General features: G+C 43.7%; 1 protein-coding gene across 2 annotated transcripts in view; it reads right to left on the bottom strand.

Moving 5' to 3' along the window:
• Nucleotides 1-17,326, bottom strand: part of LOC147422562 (uncharacterized) — a 67,966-nt gene extending 50,640 nt beyond the window's left edge. The window contains exon 1 of one of the 2 annotated variants that reach the window (XM_086502554.1): nucleotides 16,904-17,326. The gene's annotated coding sequence lies outside the window, so the exon portion shown is untranslated. The remainder of the gene's footprint in view (nucleotides 1-16,903) is intronic. The other variant, XM_086502553.1, reaches the window with a different exon arrangement.
• Nucleotides 17,327-19,862: the final 2,536 nt, after the last annotated feature.

Raw genomic sequence — 19,862 nt, 5'->3', positions numbered from 1 at the left:
TCATAGGAAAAAGCAGAGATTTGCGTCGCTCAAAATTTCCCTTAAAAAAAATAATAATAATAATAACAGCTCCGCGATTTCCAAAAATTAGGGTTTGCAAGAATTTTAGGGTTTCTGGCAGAAATTAGGGTTTCTACTGTCCGCCACGTCATCACTTTGTGACATACCCCCCTCTTGAAAGCATTGTAATCGACCGCGATTACGCCTACAAAACCGACAAAAGCCATAAACCGTCTTAGCAAACACTGACTGTTAATACCTACGTACTAGGAACACACATCTAGCACATGTACAAAATCGACAGTCACATCACACGACATCACAGGACATCACCAGACATCACAGGACATCACATGACATTCAACATTCATTCGGATCTTAGACCATGATTTATCGGCAATGTAGCTACCAATCACATCTAGGTCCAATCGGGACCTCATCGATGTCCGATTGACTGACCCCTATTGCAACCATGTCTATTCGAGATCAATCAGACCAAAACGTTGCACTCATTTCGTCTATCAGTTCCTGCACTCACAAGAAGTCAAGAACAAATCAGTATCATAATCAGGAATTCCATTTCATACAGTCATCCAGCAGAATACTGTCAGCTCTTAGTATCCCTGAAGCTCAAAGAGACATCAGTGACTTTAGTATCAAAATCGAGGCATCTGTTGACAAAGGAGCGGACTAACTCCCCTCTTGTGCATCCCACTGCACCAGATCTTCGGCCAAGCTGAGTTTCTGGGTTCCGTTTGGAGTAGACTATGCTAAACCAAAACATCGAGGTAAAGTTTCACAATCCGAGGAGTATCTGCTAGGTCCTCCTCCTCCATCCACTTCGCATCAAATGCAGGAAAGTTCTTGAATTTAACCAAGAACCGCCTTCGGACTTTACCTTTCTTCGTATCATTATGTGCCAAAATCTGTTCAAGAATAAGGATCTCCTCGTTTTCTTCCACTTTGGGTTGCTCATCAAGCTCCCCATCATCAGGCACATCACCCTTAACAGGTTTCAAGAGACTCACATGCAATGCATTGTGAATCCTCCAAGTATCTGGCAGTTTCAATCGGAAGGAGACATCATTTATCTTGTCAGTAATCTGGAAAGGTCCGTAGTATCACATCCTAAGCTTTGGAAAAAGCCTCTCCTTTCCCTTTTTATTTCGTAGGCGTGCCTTCTCAAAAGTAAGAGCACCGAATCATCCTCCTTCAGTTTCAAGTCGCGACGATGGCGATCCGCTGCCTTTTTTTGTCGTTCTTGAGACTCCTGCAAAGTCTCGCGAACCTTGGTAAAAGCCGTATCCAAATCTCGCGAATATTCATCCGCTTCAAATATCTAATCTTTCGTGCTCAGAAAGGATGGAACCTTCGTAGCACTTTCAACAATCTCACAAGGCGTCTTCCCCGTCGAAGAGTGTATCGTGTTATTGTAGGCAAATTCCACCAAAGGTAAGTTCTTTTCCCATTGAGTCTTCTGATCCGAGATACAAGACTTCAATAAATCTAAAATCACTGAATTGGCAATCTCAAATTGCCCGTCAGTCTGCAAGTGGAACGATGACAAGAACTGCAACCGCGTGCCAATGTTCTCCCAAATTGCCTTCCAAAACAAACTCATAAATCTGGAGTCTCTGTCGGAGACAATCGTCTCAGACATGTCATGTAATCGGAAAATCATCGTGATCATTCTGTGTTCTTGGGAGATCAAAAATGAAATCCATTGCAATACTTTCCCAGGGGTGGGTGGGTATGGGTAAAGGCTGTAACAATCCCTGTGCCTTATGCCTGTCAAACTTGACCTTCTGGCATACCAAGCAACTGCGCACAAACTCTTCCACATCCTTTTCAAGTCTCGGCCCAAAGAAGTATCTCTCTACCCCCTTCATGGTGGTAGCAATGCCGCAGTGACCCGTAAAAGGTGGACAGTGGCATTCAATCATAACCTTATCGCTCAACGGCTGTGTAACGCACAACATAGTCTTTTTCATCAAGTAGCCTTCCCGAAGGGAGTTTCCAGCTACTGTCTCCCCATCCCGTATCCGTGTGAAAATATCAGCAAAATCTGTATCTGTGGCATACTGATCGACCATATCCTCGAAGCTCCTATGATGTATCACGGAAATAGCCAGAACCAATGGTTTCCGAGACAAAGCATCTGCCACCACATTCTTCTGTCCCTGCACATGGACAATCTGAAAGTGGAACTGTGACAAGATGTTCGCCCACCGCATCTGCTTTTCCGAAAGCTGCTTCTGTGACAAGAAGTAGCGCAAACTCTGATGGTCTGTAAAGACAGTAAAATCCGCTCCGAGTAGGTAATGCTGCCACTGAGTAAGAGCATGGATAACCACCAAAAGCTCTTTCTCATAAATCTGTGCTGTCATCTCCGGCCTAGAGAACAAACGGCTCTCGTAAGCTATGACATGGCCTTCTGGCATCAAGACCGCACCCAGACTACGACCACAAGCATCACAATATACTTCAAATGACTTCTGCAAGTCCGGCAAAGTCAAAATAGGTCCCATAGTCTATCTCTCTTTCAATGTCTGAAAGGCAGTCACCTCTGTGGGTCCCCACGAAAAAGGTACTCCTTTCTGTGTCAAGGTATGCAAAGGGGAAGCAACCTCTGCAAACTTTCGAATGAACCGCCTGTAGTACGAACACAGTCCCAAGAAGCTTCTAACTTCATGGACATTCCTCAGATCGGGCCAATCACGGATAGTCTCTATCTTGGCCGGGTCCATTTGCACTCCTGCTGCTGACACAATGTGTCCCAAAAAGTGTATCTCTGGTAGGAAAATTTCACTTTTCTTTGCATTAATCACTAATGTGTGATCTCGTAATGCCTCAAAGACTTGAAGCAGATGATCTCTGTGTTCTGCCTCATTCTTGGAGAAAACAATGGTGTCGTCAAAGAAAGTGCCAACAAATAGCCTGTATTCTCGAAAAATCCTGTCCATCATCCGGTTAAATGTCGCAGGAGCATTGGTTAAGCCAAAAGGCATCACCAAAAACTCAAATAACCCAAAAGTCGTCCGAAAAGTTGTCTTGTAGACATCTCCTGGCGCTATCCTGATCTGATGATATCCACTCTTCAAGTCAATCTTGCTAAAGCAGGAGGATCCCTGTAACTTGTCGAGTATATCATCGATCCTAGGAATCGGAAATCTGTTCTTGATGGTGATTTCGTTGAGAGTGCTATAATCGATGCACATTCACCAAGATCCGTCTTTCTTCAAAACCAACAACACTGGAGAGCAATACGGTGAAGTACTAGGCTGGACAAGACCCTTTTCCAAGAGGTCTTTCACTGGGTTTATAATCTTTTCATTCTGTACTCGGCTCACACGGTAAGGTGGCCGATTCGGTGGCCTGCTTCCAGGTGTCAGATCAATGGTTTGATCTTTAGGGCCTCTGAAAAGCAATCGGCATGAGTGTGGAGAAAAATCTTGGCGTTCTTTTGATCAGGTCAAAACATATTCAACCTTTATCCATCGTTCAGTTCTCTCCCAAAAGAATGAGTAAGACATTGAAGTTCATCAAGTACAATCTCTAAGCCCTTCATTTATCAAAGTCGCTTTCTCGGCCGGTAGTCAACCACGGGGTAGTTCTTGTGGTACCAAGGGATCCTGAGTAGAACGTCACTCGCATGCCCTGAACACCCCTGTCATTGCAAACGAAGTTTGCCAATGCTCGGTGTAATGGCAACATCCCATCCGGGTGCCAGTTGAACTACCTTCGCCTGTGGCATCAGTCTGTCGGGCGTAATTCCAAATCGAGCCGCCAATTCCAAGTGAAAAGAAGTTGGCCTTGGCTCCTTTAAAAGAGCTTCCTGATCCTTCACTTTGCCCCAAAAGCGGCAAAGTTTGTACTTTCATTCATTAGATTCGGTACAGGTCCCACGCCATGTGGTACCAGTTCTGCTTTTCTATCTGCCTTTTTTGCCACGTTCCTCAGCTGCTCTCGAACTCTCAGGCCTGTCGTCATCTTTATCATTCTGTTCTTTCTGTGCCTTATTAGGGCACTTCGTGGAGATATGTCCCTGTTCCCCGCATCCAAAGCACTTCCCCTCTCTGATGAAGCGAGCTCTCTCCTCAGGAGTAAGCTTGGGTCGTGCATCATTTTTCTCTGGGTTGCTCTTTTTCTTTCTACTTTCATTCCAAGAAGTCTGTTCAGCTCGTTGTGTCATGGCCTCATCTGTGGGGTAGGGCAGACTGCCAGAGTGAATGGCAAAGCCCCACTTCGCATGACTCATCAACTCCTGAATAGAAGCTGAATTCTGTTCCAAGCAGTGATCTCGGATCTCTATAGGTAGACCCAAGGTAAACCACTCAATCTGTTCTCTGAACGAGATCTTCTTGAATGAAGAGGCGGGTAGAAAAGAGCTTCAAAATCTTTCACAATAAGCATTGATTGTATCTTTCTTGGTCATCCGAAGATGGTTCCAAGCAGCTCGTACATCTCGTTCATATTCTTGCGTCAACCAAGAAGAAATAAAAAAGTTCTTAAATTTCAGCCATTTAACGGGCGCACTCTTGTTAAAAGAAGCGTGGACCACCAAGTACGAGCATTCCCCTTAAAGTAAGAGGTAGCTCTCCGAATCTTGGAGTTTTCTGAATAGCGTCCTCTCGCGAAAGCGATGTCAAACTGCTGTATAAAAGACAAAGCCTTCGAAGCATCTGAGTATCCTGAAAAGTATCAAACTTGATCGAGTGGCCACCTTCCTTAAACTCTCGGACTTTCTTGCTTTTATCTTCGAGAAAGTCATACTGGTTGGCTTTGTAAAAATTCTTCTTGTTCGCATAAAACTTTCCGTCATCGGAATCTGAGCTATCTGTAGACGAGTCCTCAGTAGACCTGTCAGTCTCTGGGCGAGATGTAGCCTTCTTTGCCTTTCTCTTGCCCTTTCCGAAGCTTTGTTTCTTGCTTCGCTTTTTACCTTTTCTATCTTCTTCGCTCGAATCCGACGAGCTAGAAGAACTATCAGAAGAAGAAGAAGAAGAAGAACTGGGTACTCCTTCAAATCGAACACGCTTCTTCTGTTTCTTTGCCTTGTCAAAAGTCGACTGACGACCCAAATAACATGGAAGATCAGTGCTTTTCTTCTGCTTTTTGCCGTGCTTTTTGGCTTTCTTTTGCGCGTCAAAAAGCTGAGCAATCCATGCATCAACCACGTTCTCCAGTTCCTTATCCGTATATTTCTTGGAGGCAGAAGGTTTCCTGAGAGCGGGTTTCGGGAGTGGTGTTGTGGTTCTTTGCCACTCCATCTGTACCTCTTTCAAAGAGGTCTGGTTCATATATTTTTCCATCTTCGGGTCCTTGGCAAAATTGAGCATCATCTTTGTTGCATCGTCGATCAACTGGCGACGCTCCATCTGTCGCCGCTCCGCCTAAGTAGGCCAAGGCGGGCCATACTCTCTGCCGGAATCTTCGTTGTGATCCCTGCCCGCATCTCCAGATGCAGAGGGAGTCGACTGATCATTGTCTGAAGCCATAGGTGCCGCAGAGAAAAAATTTCGGGGATCGGATTTCCCGTAGAAGAGAAATCGGCCGTGCTCTGATACCACTGTAACAGACTTGGACACTCCAAGTCAAGAATCAATCGCGACAGCACCAAATAACCACTTCAAAACAATTCACAGATCACAATAGATTTGCACTCGCCCGGCGGAGTTCCGTGCCTAGAGATATTGGCCCCAAAGACTGGCGCCCCTTTCGGTATTTCTTTTTATATTAATCAATCATCAAAGTACAAGAGAGCGGTTAGGGTTTCACTCTCAGACTCTGCGTCCAGATGCTCTGAGAAGTGAGACCCTCACCACTTATTTAAAGGTTACAAGGGATGCCCAAAAGCAGAGCCCCAAAAGCTTGAAAGCAAAAGCAGATTCTCTCTCTCTCAATGAGAGCCAATAAAAAAAGCAAGTTCTCTTTTTCTCTCTCTTTCTCCCAAATCATAGGAAAAAGCAGAGATTTGCGTCGCTCAAAATTTCCCCAAAAAAAAAACAAAAATTAATAACACCTCTGCAATTTCCAAGAATTTTAGGGTTTTTGGCAGAAATTAGGGTTTTTGCTGTCCGCCACGTCATCACTTTGTGACAGGAATTTTCCAGTGCATTTAGCCTATTTTCCTATTTATTGGGATTTTCAGTTATTATTTTTAAGTGACTTTCCCACAAAAGTAGGTAGGGCAATTTTGCTAAGTTTCTATATAAGCAAACCTAAGTTAGCACTAAATGGCAGAAGAGGCAGCAGGAGCACCTTGCTCAACAGGCAACTTCTCAGCAAGACCAACCCCCACGACTACTCTGGCGTTTTCTCCACAGAACACCTAGCGTTTTTGCATCAGATCAGCCTTGGCGATTTGTGCACAGCAAATCAGCCCCGACGTCATCACGACATAGCAGATCAGGCTAGCGTTTTTGCATTTGCAGAACCCCGGCGACAGAAGGACCAATTTCAGCCCCTGGCGTTTTTGGATTTCAACAGCAAATTAAGACCGGCATTATTCACCTAAAGTGTAGCAGATTCAGCCCGTAAAGACCATCAGTTTTCAGCCCTAAGAAACCTCATTTTTCAGCCAAGAAAACGCAGCCAAAACAGTCATTTTCAGCCACCGAAACAGTCCCGAAATTCAGCGATTAGAAGATCTCAGATTTCAGCCATCAAGTCGTCGTCGTCATCACCGTCGTCGTCATCGGCATAGTCCCATTGCATCTGTCCATTGCATTCACATTGTACACCGTTGTGCAATCAAGTAGACCACTCTCACTGACGAGAGTGGGGCCTTCGGAGGAGGGTTTTACAACCTCTCGGGTGTCGTATCTCTTCTCTCTCCTTCTCTCAGTCTCATTCACTTGCACGCACAATCCATTCACTTTGTTCCTGATCATAGCACTCTTCATAAGACGGAAAGCTCTCTCTTTCCCTAAGAACTAAAAGGAACCTTGAGCAATAAAGATCACTAATCTTGAGAAAATACAACATTCATTCCGCTGCACCTAACATTGGTATCAGAGCTTTGAAAGTGTTCTGCATTACATAGAAGCAGAATTTTATCGCCAGAACAAAGCACAAATGCAAGAGTTATTGCGACTCTTTTCTCAAGCTCAGGCACAGATGCAACAGAATCGGAAAAAGGAGACTCAGTCTCTTCTTCTCCACAGCATGACACACAGGAATTGCATGATGAGAAGCATGATGAATTGAATGATAATGACTTGCATGATGATTTGAATGACAAGGATAGCCATGATGATTTGGATGCCAATGATTTGCATAATGATTTGGATGACAATGACAAGCATGATGATTTGCATGATCAAGATGTGATTTTTCACAAGCATGATGATTTGCATGATCAAGATGTGATTTCTCACAAGCATGATGAGTTGCATGAAGATGATGTGATTGTTCACAAGGATGATGTGTTAGTTGATGCTTTTTCTAGCGAAGCTAACCTCGTTGTAGATTCGATCAATCACCAAGAATCGATCTTGGCTTTCGAGTCAAGGTCCACAGATTCCCCACAAGACGATTCAATAGATCCCGAAGAATCGATCTTGGCTCTTGAGCCTTGGTCCAAAGAACCCTCACAGGAAGTATTATGTGTTCGCATGATTGATACGCACGCATTATTCGAGTGTTTCATTCGTGAAGGTTTCCTGTATTTTAGTCAACATCGTTATGTGATCCCTTTTCCTAGGCATGACATATTGTATGTTGAGCACGTTTCTCTCATGGATTAGCACGAATGTATGCAGATTGTTCATGAAAAGCTGAAAAGTTTGTATGTAAGGAAGTCGCATTCCATGTCTCTTCCTTGGCATGACACAGTTTCTGAAAGAGCACATGATTGTATGAGCACCAAGCATGGGCATTTCCATTGTGATTTGCCACAGTTGATTGATTTCGATAAACAGAAAAGATTCGACCTCATTGTTTGCATGTGTTTGATGAACGGGTTGTCACTCCGTCTCTATGTTCATCTACCTTGCATACACAGTCTTTAGAGAAGACAAGATTTTTTCCATTCACTTTACATGGAATAGGTATGTTCATGGTTTTGTGTTGGAGATGGTTTCAGGAATTTTCAGCCATGGAGATTCTTGAAGACGAAAGAAGCATGACTCTAGATGAAGTTGAAGCAAGAAAGGAGATTCTGAAGATTTTGAGTCGCTTTCGGCGCGGCCCAAAGAAGCAAGCGTTGCAGACCTTTATGAAGTTCAAGTACCGCTCGACCCACACAGCAGAGTGGGCCGACGAAGAGTCCCTTCCAGGATTCCGGATACTGTTGGCAATCTCCCTCGACGCCATACAGTTTGGTACTAGTACCTCACTTTGAAAAGGAGGGGATGTCACGTGACACATCCCAACCCTATGTGTCCGTGGACAAGCTACACCACAGCAGGGTTCAGTCAATCTAGATTAGCAGTGATCTGGCACTTTTGTGAGTCTATTCGTAGACCGTGCATGCCCAGTCACTTAGCATAGATGCACATCCTCCGGCTGCACACAGCGTGATCATCGGAATTCCCATCAGAATCCATTAGCATCAGTTAGGGGAATTTTCCAGTGCATTTAGCCTGTTTTCCTATTTATTGGGATTTTCACTTATTATTTTCAAGTGACTTTCCAACAAAAGTAGGTAGGGCAATTTTGCTAAGTTTCTATATAAGCAAACCCAAGTTAGCACTAAACGGCAGAAGAGGCAGCAGGAGCACCTTGCTCAACAGGCAACTTCTCAGCAAGACCAACCCCCACGACTACTCTTGCGTTTTCTCCACAGAACACCTAGCGTTTTTGCATCAGATCAGCCTTGGCGATTTGTGCACAGCAGATCAGCCCCGGCGTCATCACGACATAGCAGATCAGCCTAGCGTTTTTGCATTTGCGGAACCCCGGCGACAGAAGGACCAATTTCAGCCCCTGGCGTTTTTGGATTTCAACAGCAAATTAAGACCGGCAGTATTCACCTAAAGTGTAGCAGATTCAGCCCGTAAAGACCCATCAGTTTTCAGCCCTAAGAAACCTCATTTTTCAGCCAAGAAAACGCAGCCAAAACAGTCATTTTCAGCCACCGAAACAGTCACGAAATTCAGCGATTAGAAGATCTCAGATTTCAGCCATCAAGTCGTCGTCGTCATCCGCATAGTCCCATTGCATCTGTCCATTGCATTCGCATTGTACACCGTTGTGCAATCAAGTAGACCACTCTCACCGACGAGAGTGGGGCCTTCGGAGGAGGGTTTTACAACCTCTCGGGTGTCGTATCCCTTCTCTCTCCTTCTCTCAGTCTCATTCACTTGCACGCACAATCCATTCACTTTGTTCCTGATCATAGCACTCTTCATAAGACGGAAAGCTCTCTCTTTCCCTAAGAACTAAAAGGAACCTTGAGCAATAAAGATCACTAATCTTGAGAAAATACAACATTCATTCCGCTGCACCTAACACCCAGTGCAATCAACTCATTCTCATACAAAGATGAAATGTCTTCTCCTTGGAGGTTCAGATAAGGAACAAGAAGCAAAATCAATTTTTGGATTCTCTATCCATCAAACACATAAATCAAAGATGATGTGTCTTACAATAGTGACTGGACAAAGCTTTTGATGCACAATACGGACAAGAAGATGACTATGCTTTCGTTGATTCATTGTTGGACGAAGTCATTCATGTTCCAAATACATATTACAAACCGAGATGACGTATTAGGTGCAGCGGAATGAATGTTTGCGCTTTGCTCAAGATGAGTGCTCCGAATTGTGCTCAAGGTTCCTTTTAGTTCTTATGGAAGGGAGAGCCTTCTGTTCTTAATGGAAAGTGCTATGATCACAAAGAAAGTGAATGGACACCGTGCGTGTAAGTGAATGAGACTGAGAGATAGAGAGAAGAGAGATACGACACCAGAGACGTTGTAAAACCCTCCTCCGAAGGCCCCACTCTCGTCGACGAGAGTGGTCTACCTATGATTGCACAAAGTGGTACAATGCGGATGCAATGGACTGATGCAACTTGGGACTATGCCGATGACGACGACGGGGATGACGACGACGACTTTAGGGCTGAAATCTGCGGTCTTTCTACTGCTGAATTTCGGGGCTGTTTCGGTGGCTGAAAATGACTGTTTTGGCTGCGTTTTTATGGCTGAAAATGGGGGTCTTCTACAATGCTTCAAGGGCTGAATCTGCTATTGTGTCTAATGCTGAAAACACTGCTGTTCTGATGCTGATTGGCTGAAAATACAAAACGCTGGGCTGCCTCTGCTGCGGATTGGCTGGAAACCAAAAACGTTGGGGCTGACTGCTGGCGTTACTGAAGACGTTGAAATTCTGGTACTGCTGGCGATGATCTGGAAAACGCTAGGGCTAGGTGTTGATGGCGATCAAGCAAATCTGCAAACGCTAGGTAATGAAAACGCCAGGGTATCTGTGGTGATGAGGGAACACCAAAACGCCAAGGGTTCTGATGGGTTCTTGCTGAGAAGGTGCCTGTTGAGCGGGAGCTCCTGTTGCCTCTTCTGCCATTTAGTGCTAACTTGGGTTTGCTTATATATTAACTTAGCAAAATTGCCCTACCTACTTTTGTTGGAAAGTCACTTAAAAATAATAAGTGAAAAATGTCAAAAATAGGGAAAATAGGCTAAATGCACTGGAAAATTCCCCTGACTGAATCTGATGGATTCTGAAGGGAATACTGATGATCATGTTGTGTGCAACCAGAGGATATACATCTACACTAAGTGACTGGGCATGCATGGTCTACGAATAGACTCACAAAAGTGCCAGATCACTTCTAATCTAGACTTGACTAGACTGACTGAACCCTGATCATGTTGTAGCTAGTCCACGGTTGGATGTCACGTGACATCCCCTCCTTTTCAAAGTGAGGTACTAGTACCGAACTATATGGCATCGAGGGAGATCGCCGATAGCATCCGGAATCCTGGAAGGGACTCTTCGCCGGCCCACTCTAATGTGTGGGTCATGCGGTACTTGAACTTCATAAAGGTTTGCAACGCTTGCTTCTTTGGGCCGAGGCGAAAGCGACACAAAGTCTTATGTGGCTCCTTCGATGCTTCAACTTCGTCTAGATACAATATGTCATGCCTAGGAAAAGGGACCACATAACAATGCTGACTAAAATACAGGAAACCCTCACGAATGAAACACTCGAACCATGCGTGCGTATCAATCATGCGAACACATAATACTTCCTGTGAGGATCCTTTGGACATAGGCTCCAGAGCCATGATCGGTTCTTCCTGAATGATCGAATCGTCCTGTGGGGGTTCTTGAGACCTAGGCTCGAGAGCCAAGATCGGTTCTTCGTGATTGATTGAATCTACAACGAGCTTAGCTTCGCTAGAAAAAGCATGCACTAACACATCATCCTTGTGAACAATCACATCATCTTCATGCAACTCATCACGCTTGTGAGAAATCACATCTTGATCATGCAAATCATCATGCTTAGCTTGATCATCCAAATCATCATGCTCATCATTAATATTCAAATCATCATGCTTATCTTTGTCATCCAAATCATCATGCTTGTCATTCAAATCATCATGCAAATCATTGTGCTTATCATTGTCGTTCAAAACATCATGCAAGTCATTGTCAATCAAATCATCATCATGCTTCACACAATCATGCAAATCCTGTGTATCATGCTTGGGAGAAGAAGAGACAGAGAGAGTCCTTTTCCCGATCCTGTTGCATCTGTGCCTGCATTTGAGAAAAGAGTCGCAACATCTCTTGCCTTAATGCTTTGTTCTCGCGATCTATGGCTACCATTCTTTCTGTGTAGTTACGCTCTGTGGCTGCCATTCTTTCTTTGTGTTCACGCTCTATTTCTGTCTTTCTTTCCTGGTCCAACTCCTCCATAGGAGTTAGCGCAATCCTTGTCGTAGATGGGGAAGGGTCAGAAAAACCTCCTGGCGGGGAAAATTCTTCTTCTCCTCTCTCATGCTCATCACCTCCAAGCGAAGTATACATTCCGCTTTGAGTGATGACCATTCTGAAGTCGTGGGTTCTTGTGGGTTCTTATGGTCTTGGGTTCTTAAGTTCACGAGGAACTTTGGTTCATGCGGGTCTTGAGTTCTTTGGGTTCTTGAGGGTCTTGAGGTTCTTAAGGTTTTCTTTCGCTTGCAAACCGCGTTGAGAAGGATCTTCTCTTCACCCGAGTTCTACTCCTTTCTGCGGGCACACCCCTTGGCGGCCTTGCGCTCACACCAAGGTTGCTTTTTTCCACCTCACGTCGATTGGCCGGCCGCTACGTGCACGGTCCGCTCTCAATGAGTCAAAAGAGACACAAGGGAAAGCTAGACAAGCCCTTCTTTCTTGGGATTCCTGTCACTCTTCAACAAAACACGATTAGGAATCGACACGCCCAAGCGAACTTGGGTTCGTGCGACCGCAGCAAGCAAAAAAATCTTGTGGTTCTTTCCTTGAGTGATACAGAACACTACCAAAGCTCTGATACCAATGTTAGGTGCAACGGAATGAATGTTTGCGCTTTGCTCAAGATGAGTGCTCCGAACTCTGCTCAATGTTCCTTTTAGTTCTTACGGAAGGGAGAGCCTTCCGTTCTTAATGGAAAGTGCTATGATCACAAAGAAAGTGAATGGACACCGTGCGTGTAAGTGAATGAGACTAAGAGATAGAGAGAGAAGAGAGATACGACACCAGAGACGTTGTAAAACCCTCCTCCGAAGGCCCCACTCTTGTCGACGAGAGTGGTCTACTTATGATTGCACAAAGTGGTACAATGCGGATGCAATGGACTGATGCAACTTGGGACTATGCCGATGACGACGACGGGGATGACGACGACGACGACTTTAGGGCTGAAATCTGCGGTCTTTCTACTGCTGAATTTCGGGGCTGTTTCGGTGGCTGAAAATGACTGTTTTGGCTGCGTTTTTATGGTTGAAAATGGGGGTCTTCTGGAATGCTTCAAGGGCTGAATCTGCTATTGTGTCTAATGCTGAAAACACTGCTGTTCTGATGCTGATTGGCTGAAAATACAAAACGCTGGGCTGCCTCTGCTGCGGATTGGCTGGAAACCAAAAACGTTGGGGCTGACTGCTGGCGTTACTGAAGACGTTGAAATTCTGGTACTGCTGGCGATGATCTGGAAAACGCTAGGGCTAGGTGTTGATGGCGATCAAGCAAATCTGCAAACGCTAGGTAATGGGGGAGATGCTGAGGAAGTCCAAAAACGCCAGGGTATCTGTGGTGATGAGGGAACACCAAAACGCCAAGGGTTCTGATGGGTTCTTGCTGAGAAGGTGCCTGTTGAGCGGGAGCTCCTGTTGCCTCTTCTGCCATTTAGTGCTAACTTGGGTTTGCTTATATATTAACTTAGCAAAATTGCCCTACCTACTTTTGTTGGAAAGTCACTTAAAAATAATAAGTGAAAAATGTCAAAAATAGGGAAAATAAGCTAAATGTACTGGAAAATTCCCCTGACTGAATCTGATGGATTTTGAAGGGAATACTCATGATCATGATGTGTGCAACCAGAGGATATGCATCTACACTAAGTGATTGGGTATGCACGGTCTACGAATAGACTCACAAAAGTGCCAGATCAATTCTAATCTAGACTTGACTGGATTGATTGAACCCTGATCATGCTGTAGCTTGTCCACGGACACACAGGGTTGGATGTGTCACGTGACATGACGATTCTGTTAAGATTGTGCTTGCGGAAGCTTTCACACACGTAGAGAGAGAGAGAGAGAGCCAAACAGCTTGACTTATCAATATGAAGTGGTTTACAATGGTGGACATGGTCAGGTGCACCCGACATGGCATTTCTATGATTAAATAATATTCTATTTTGGTTGTTGCCATCTTCGTTGTTGCTTCCATTAAGTTTAGCCTTAGTAGAGGTGGGTAGTGGCACTAGGTGGATGGTTAAAAAGGCCGTGCCCCGTGGAGACGTAGGAACAGTAATTCCGCTCGATGCAAGAACGTCCTCGTTGCAAAGAGAAACTGCTTGAGTATGAGGATAATGGTCCTCGGATCGAGATCCCAAAACCAGATCACCAACATTGTAGCGTCTACTTGTCCACTGGTATGGACAATCTTGCCCCTCCATAGCCAATAGTAAAAACAACTGCCAAGTGTTATCGTCTCTGTTTATGCACCATGGTAAAGCACGTAAGTTTTGCAAAGAAGGCTCTAACACACTTTTCGATGATCTGCCAAGATCATATGAAATTTGAATGTTGTCAAATTGCTTGGGATACCCTGCTTGTGTGCTTGATCCTCAACGTGCTTCTTCCTGCAGCTTGCATTTCTTGCAAGTGCTTTGCTTGTGTTGCCCCCGAAGTGCTCACGGCTACTGAATGCGCATTGCCTCCCTTCTCAAGCCATTGGCTGCCTGCGGGTTGCGTTTTCCACTTCCACCGTGTTTTCCACTTCCATCGCCTCCAGCCACTGCTTGCAACTCTCCTCTACGTGTCCGAGATCACAGAGCCTCGAGCTCTAATGCCATGTTAAGATTGCGCTTGCGGAAGCTTTCACACACACACGCATAGAGAGAGAGAGTCGAACAGCTTGACTTGTCAACTATGAAGTGTTTTACAATGGTGCACATGGCGGGCTTAAATAGTTTCACAAAGGGAATGGTCGACTCACAAAAGATAATTATTTATCTAATTATAAGACCTCTTTCCCACAGGAGATAGAACTCTTAACAGATTCTGAAGAATTTTGGGACTCATTATTAGACGATAATTGGTGTTCTTTTTTAGGAACTTCTTCATTAAGCCCTCTTTCTCCAACAACTATCGATCCTAAAATTGGAAATTTTTCCTCCAACATGAATGAAGGCTCCTCTGCTCCTTTTGAGGACATGTCTCCATAGCAAATATTTCTCAAATGTCAGATTTCACATTTGGGGTCTCAAATACAATGGCACATCAAGCAGAGCAATCTATCTTCACAATAACTCTTTTGAAGACACAAATGGCAAAGACATCTTTGAATAGTGCCATGACATGGGATTAACTGCTAAAGCATAGAGATTCAATCGAAAGAAGAAGTCAAAGATGAAGACCAAACTTCCAGATCAACAAAAGACTGAAGATTCTCGAAGAATCCCTTCCTTTCAAGAATTCTATCAGCACCAAAAGTCCTTCATTTGACCGAGGCTCTTATTTTAAGCGGGAAGGAATGTCACAATTTGTGACTCATAATTATTATTATTATTATTAGGCTTGTATGTAGGACATAAAGAGTCACCAGTGAAGAGTCATTGGACACAACTCTTCATCGAATGGTCACACCTCTTCATCGAATGGCTACATCTTTTCGCTTAAAGTCACAATGTTTCATTTAAAAAACATGCCTATTCATTAAAAGGCAAAACTCTTCATTGTAACCTTTCGCCGTCTATATAAGAGTGGCTTGTGTAATGCAAAGCAATCTCAGTTTGAATCTCTGAAGTCTCTTCAAGTTCAGTCTTGTACTTCAAGTTTCTAAGTTTTCAAGTTATGAAGTGCTAAATAAACACAGGAATACCCTAAATCCTCACAATCACGATTACTGGCATGAGCCCAAACCTTACAGGCCCCTAGTAATTAATATGGAAATCCCCATTTAGATTGCCTACATCAACGAACCTGCAAATAATCGTAATGTTGTCAGCAATTGCTAGTGGCAAGGTTATTGCTCATTCTTGTTTCCTCGTTTTTGGTTGTGGTGTTTACATCCTTCCTTGATCAAGCTAACCCGGTAAAGGATTTTTTATATGGTTGGGTTTGCCATGGCTGGATAGGTCGCATATAATAGTTTACAGGCTAATATACGAACCTGGCTCTACTTGGCCGGTAGCTTTGGGAGGATGACTAAAGACTCCAAACCTTTACTAGTAGATGGCACTTTATGGATTTTCGTATTATACAAAGCAATCTCAGTTTGAATCTCTGAAGTCTCTTTCAAGTTCAATCTTGTACTTCAAGTTTCTAAGTTTTCAAGTTATGAAGTGCTAAATAAACAGAGGAATACCCTAAATCCTCCCAATCACGACAATGGCAGGAAAGTTTACCATCACTGGCATGAGCCCAAACCTTCCAAGCCCCTAGTAATTAATATGGAAATCCCCATTCAGATTGCCTACATCAATGAACCTGCAAATAATTGTAATGTTGTCAGAAATTGCTAGTGACAGGGTTATTGCTAATTCTTGTTTCCTCGTTTTTGGTTGGTGTTACATCCTTCCTTGATCAAGGTAACCTGGTAAAGGTTTTTTGATATGGTTGGGTTTGCCATGGTTGGATAGGTAACATATAATAGTTTACAGGCTAATATGCAAACCTGGCTCTACATGGCCAGTAGCTTTGGGAGGATGACTAAAGACTCCAAACCTTTACTAGTAGGTGGCACTTTATGGATTTCCATATTATACATCAAGCATTCTCAATAAGAGTACCAGGCCAAGGGTCGGTCAGCCGGCTTAAAGTACTAGCCAATGCCTCAGCCACTTGCATATTTCCTTGCCTGTATGTGTATTATATAGCGACCGCATAGTTATTTACTAATCCCTGGATGACATCATTCTTGATATGATAAGCAGCCTCAAACAATAAGGAAATAAAGTTCATATATATACATTTGTAAGACTAGAATATATCATAAAGACCCAGACCAAGAGCCAACGTGGCTTGACAGGTGCTGGGCTTGTGGACAAGAATGAACTGCTTAATGCAATCACATGCTGAAATGTTAAATGGATCTAATCAATATATTGCATGAACAAGTCTCATGATGGATCTGTGACCGAACTGAGCAATGAGACAGACTAGCGTTGTCAATTAACCCCAAACGATTGTCAAATCAAACAGATCTTAATGCAATCACATGGTAAAGTCGTGTTGAAATGTTACATGGATCTAATCAATATTGCATGATCTGTAACCGAACTGAGCAATGGGACGGGCTAAACTTGCCTCCTTCTTTGTGGCGATCCAACCAAAGAACTCAGGCGTTTGCAGCTTGCTGGCCATTTCTTCCAAATAATCTTCTTCAGTGGCATACACGCCGAGCAAACGCACAACAGTTCCAAGCTCCTTTGTAGTGAAGCTGCTACCTGTCGACAACAACGCAAAAAAAGTGAGTTCTAGTAATCCTGTGTGTGTGTGTGTGTGTGTGTGTGTGTGTGTGTGTGTGTGTGTGGACAAGAAAATTGGCGATCCTTGAGGAAGGCATCCACGATGGCCGCGTCCATGGCGCACACTATTGAAGCCTTTGTGTGTTAATCCTGAGCTTCAGGTGAAGCTCAACCCGTTTAACAGTGTTAGAAAAAAACCTGGCTGAAACTATACAATCCCGGTTAGATTTTGAGCTTGCCTTTAAGAAAACCGGCAAATTTACACTACTTTTAGTGTAATTACCGGCAAAAGCTTCAAATTTTGGCCTGAAAACCGGGAGAATTTCAAGTTTCCCTTTAATTTTTTTCGGTTAGAAAAAATGTGTTTTTCTAGCCCTGAACCCGTATGTAACCCCTGGGGTGGCATGGTTGCCACCGAATAACAATTGTATGATGGCTACTCTTGTTTATTCTACTCGTATATGATAGCTACTCTTGTTTACTCTAGTTGTGGCATAGTTAGATTGTGTTATATACGGTTTGTGTTCATACTATGGACCATGTATTTTATAGTTAGTGATATAGAATAAACCCCTCCTTCATGTTACGTGTTGTGTTGCTTTGCAAGTAAGAAGAAGAGACTTTTAGCCTTCACCTCTTGTGTCTCCCCTCTTTGCTTTGTGTGAAGAAGAAAGTTGACAGCAAGACTCTCCTCTTCTCCCCCGCTTTCTTTACACACGCTACCCTCTCCTCCTTCCCATCCCCTTCCCCTTCTTGTGGAGCAAAGAGAGTAACAATTCTAAACCCTAAACCCCAACCCCTAACCCTCAACCCCTAAACCCCAACCCCCAACCCCGAAACCCTAAACCCCTTAAACCTTTAAACCCTAAACCCTAAACCCTAAACCCTAAACCCTAAACCCCAAGCCTCAAACCCTAAACCCTAACCCCCAAGTCCCAAACCCTAGGTGATCAGTTCACAAGGGGAGTGAGCCCAAAGCTTTGCAAAAAGCTTCAAACTTCTCATGAGGTAAAGCCTTTGTGAAAAGATCCACAGGGTTGTCCTGCATAGGCACATAGGTCAAGCTAATGTCTCATTCAAAGAGTCTCTCCTTGACATAGTGATAGTGTACCTCAATGTGCTTTGTGCGAGAATGAAACATTGGGTTTCTTGCAATGGCCAAAGCAGTCTGACTGTCTATGAAGATAGTGGTGGCAGATTGCGGTCCAACGTTCAAATCATCCATAAGACGTCTGAGCCAAACGCACTCAATTGTAGTTGTGAAGATTGCCCTATAATCAGCCTCACAACAAGAAGTGGCCACTGTAGGTTGCTTCTTTCTCAACCATGATATGCATGAGGTGCCGAGCATGAAACAAAAACCGCTAGTGGACATTCTTGTGTCATAGCAACCACCCCAATCAGATTCTAAAAAAGCATGTAAATTTGGTGAGAATGATCCCCCCTTGGGGTAAAACAATCCAAGGTGCGTAGTGCCACTCAAATAGTGAAAGATCCGCTTCACCTGCTTCTAATGTGTAGACCTTGGGCTATGCATAAATATGCTCACCTTCGAAACTGCATATTGAACATCATACCTCGTAATGCATACATAAATCAAACATCCAATAGCGTGCTGATAGAGTGTGACATCAATGCATCATGAAGTCTCAACTTTAAACTTGTCTCCCATAGGAGTAGCAATAGGCTTACTGTCCTCAAGGCCAAATCTATGCAACAATGTCTCAATGTACTTTGTCTGACACAAAGCAATACCTCCATCAACATGCTTAAACTGAATGCCCAAATAATGATGCAATAGCCCCAAATTTGACATCTCAAAAGAGGCATGCAAATCAGCAATATGTCTCTCATTTGGTCCAATGAGCAACATGTCATCAACATAAAGCACAATGATCAGAAATACATCATCCGCATGTTTTACATACAAACTGCTCTCAATAGGACCATTCTAAAAACCTTGTGCAGTCAAATAAGTGTGTATCTTCTGATATCAAGCTCGTGGAGCTTGCTTCAAACCATGCAAAGGTTTGATGACCCTACACACCTTATGTTCCTGCTCTTTTTGAACAAAATCATGAGGCTGCGATACATATACCTCCTCATGCAAGTCATCATTCAAAAATGCAATTTTGATGTCCAATTGATGTACATTCCACCCATTAAGTGATGTGGTTGCTCCCACTTGTCCCAAAAGTCTCATCAAAGTCAATTCCCTTCTCTTGATTGAGCATAACCTTTTGCAACAAGTCTAGCCTTGTAGCGATCAACGCTACCATCAGGCTTACGTTTGAACTTGAATACCCACTTTGTACCAATGGAATTCTTGCCAAAATGCAAGTCACATAAAGACCAAGGGCCATTCTTCATAATAGCATCATATTTTGATTTCATTGTAGCCAACCAAAATTTTGAATTTTGTACTTCATCAAATGACAATGGCTCTTCCTCATCACATAAGGTAGACATAGCCATAGCATACCAATTTGATCCATAAGAGGCATCACATGAACCAAAATGAGTACAAGTAGATAAAGGAGCATACAATTTACTATCACACAAAGTCTGCACAAGCCATTTTGGCATAGTTCTAGCTTGCTCATTTTCAAACCTGTCCTCATCAAGTGCATCTTGCACGTCTACATCAGAAAATGGCTGATCCATAGCATCATTTGAGACTTGCAGGGGCTAAAATTGTACCTCATTAAAACTTCCATTTGTACTCCCATTATTAT

Source organism: Adiantum capillus-veneris, chromosome 27 (genome assembly GCF_014529385.1).
Source record: "Adiantum capillus-veneris isolate H3 chromosome 27, ASM1452938v2, whole genome shotgun sequence".
NCBI lineage: Eukaryota > Viridiplantae > Streptophyta > Polypodiopsida > Polypodiales > Pteridaceae > Adiantum > Adiantum capillus-veneris.
The sequence above is the reverse complement of the archived record's forward strand: the minus strand, read 5'-3'. Positions and strand labels throughout refer to the sequence as shown.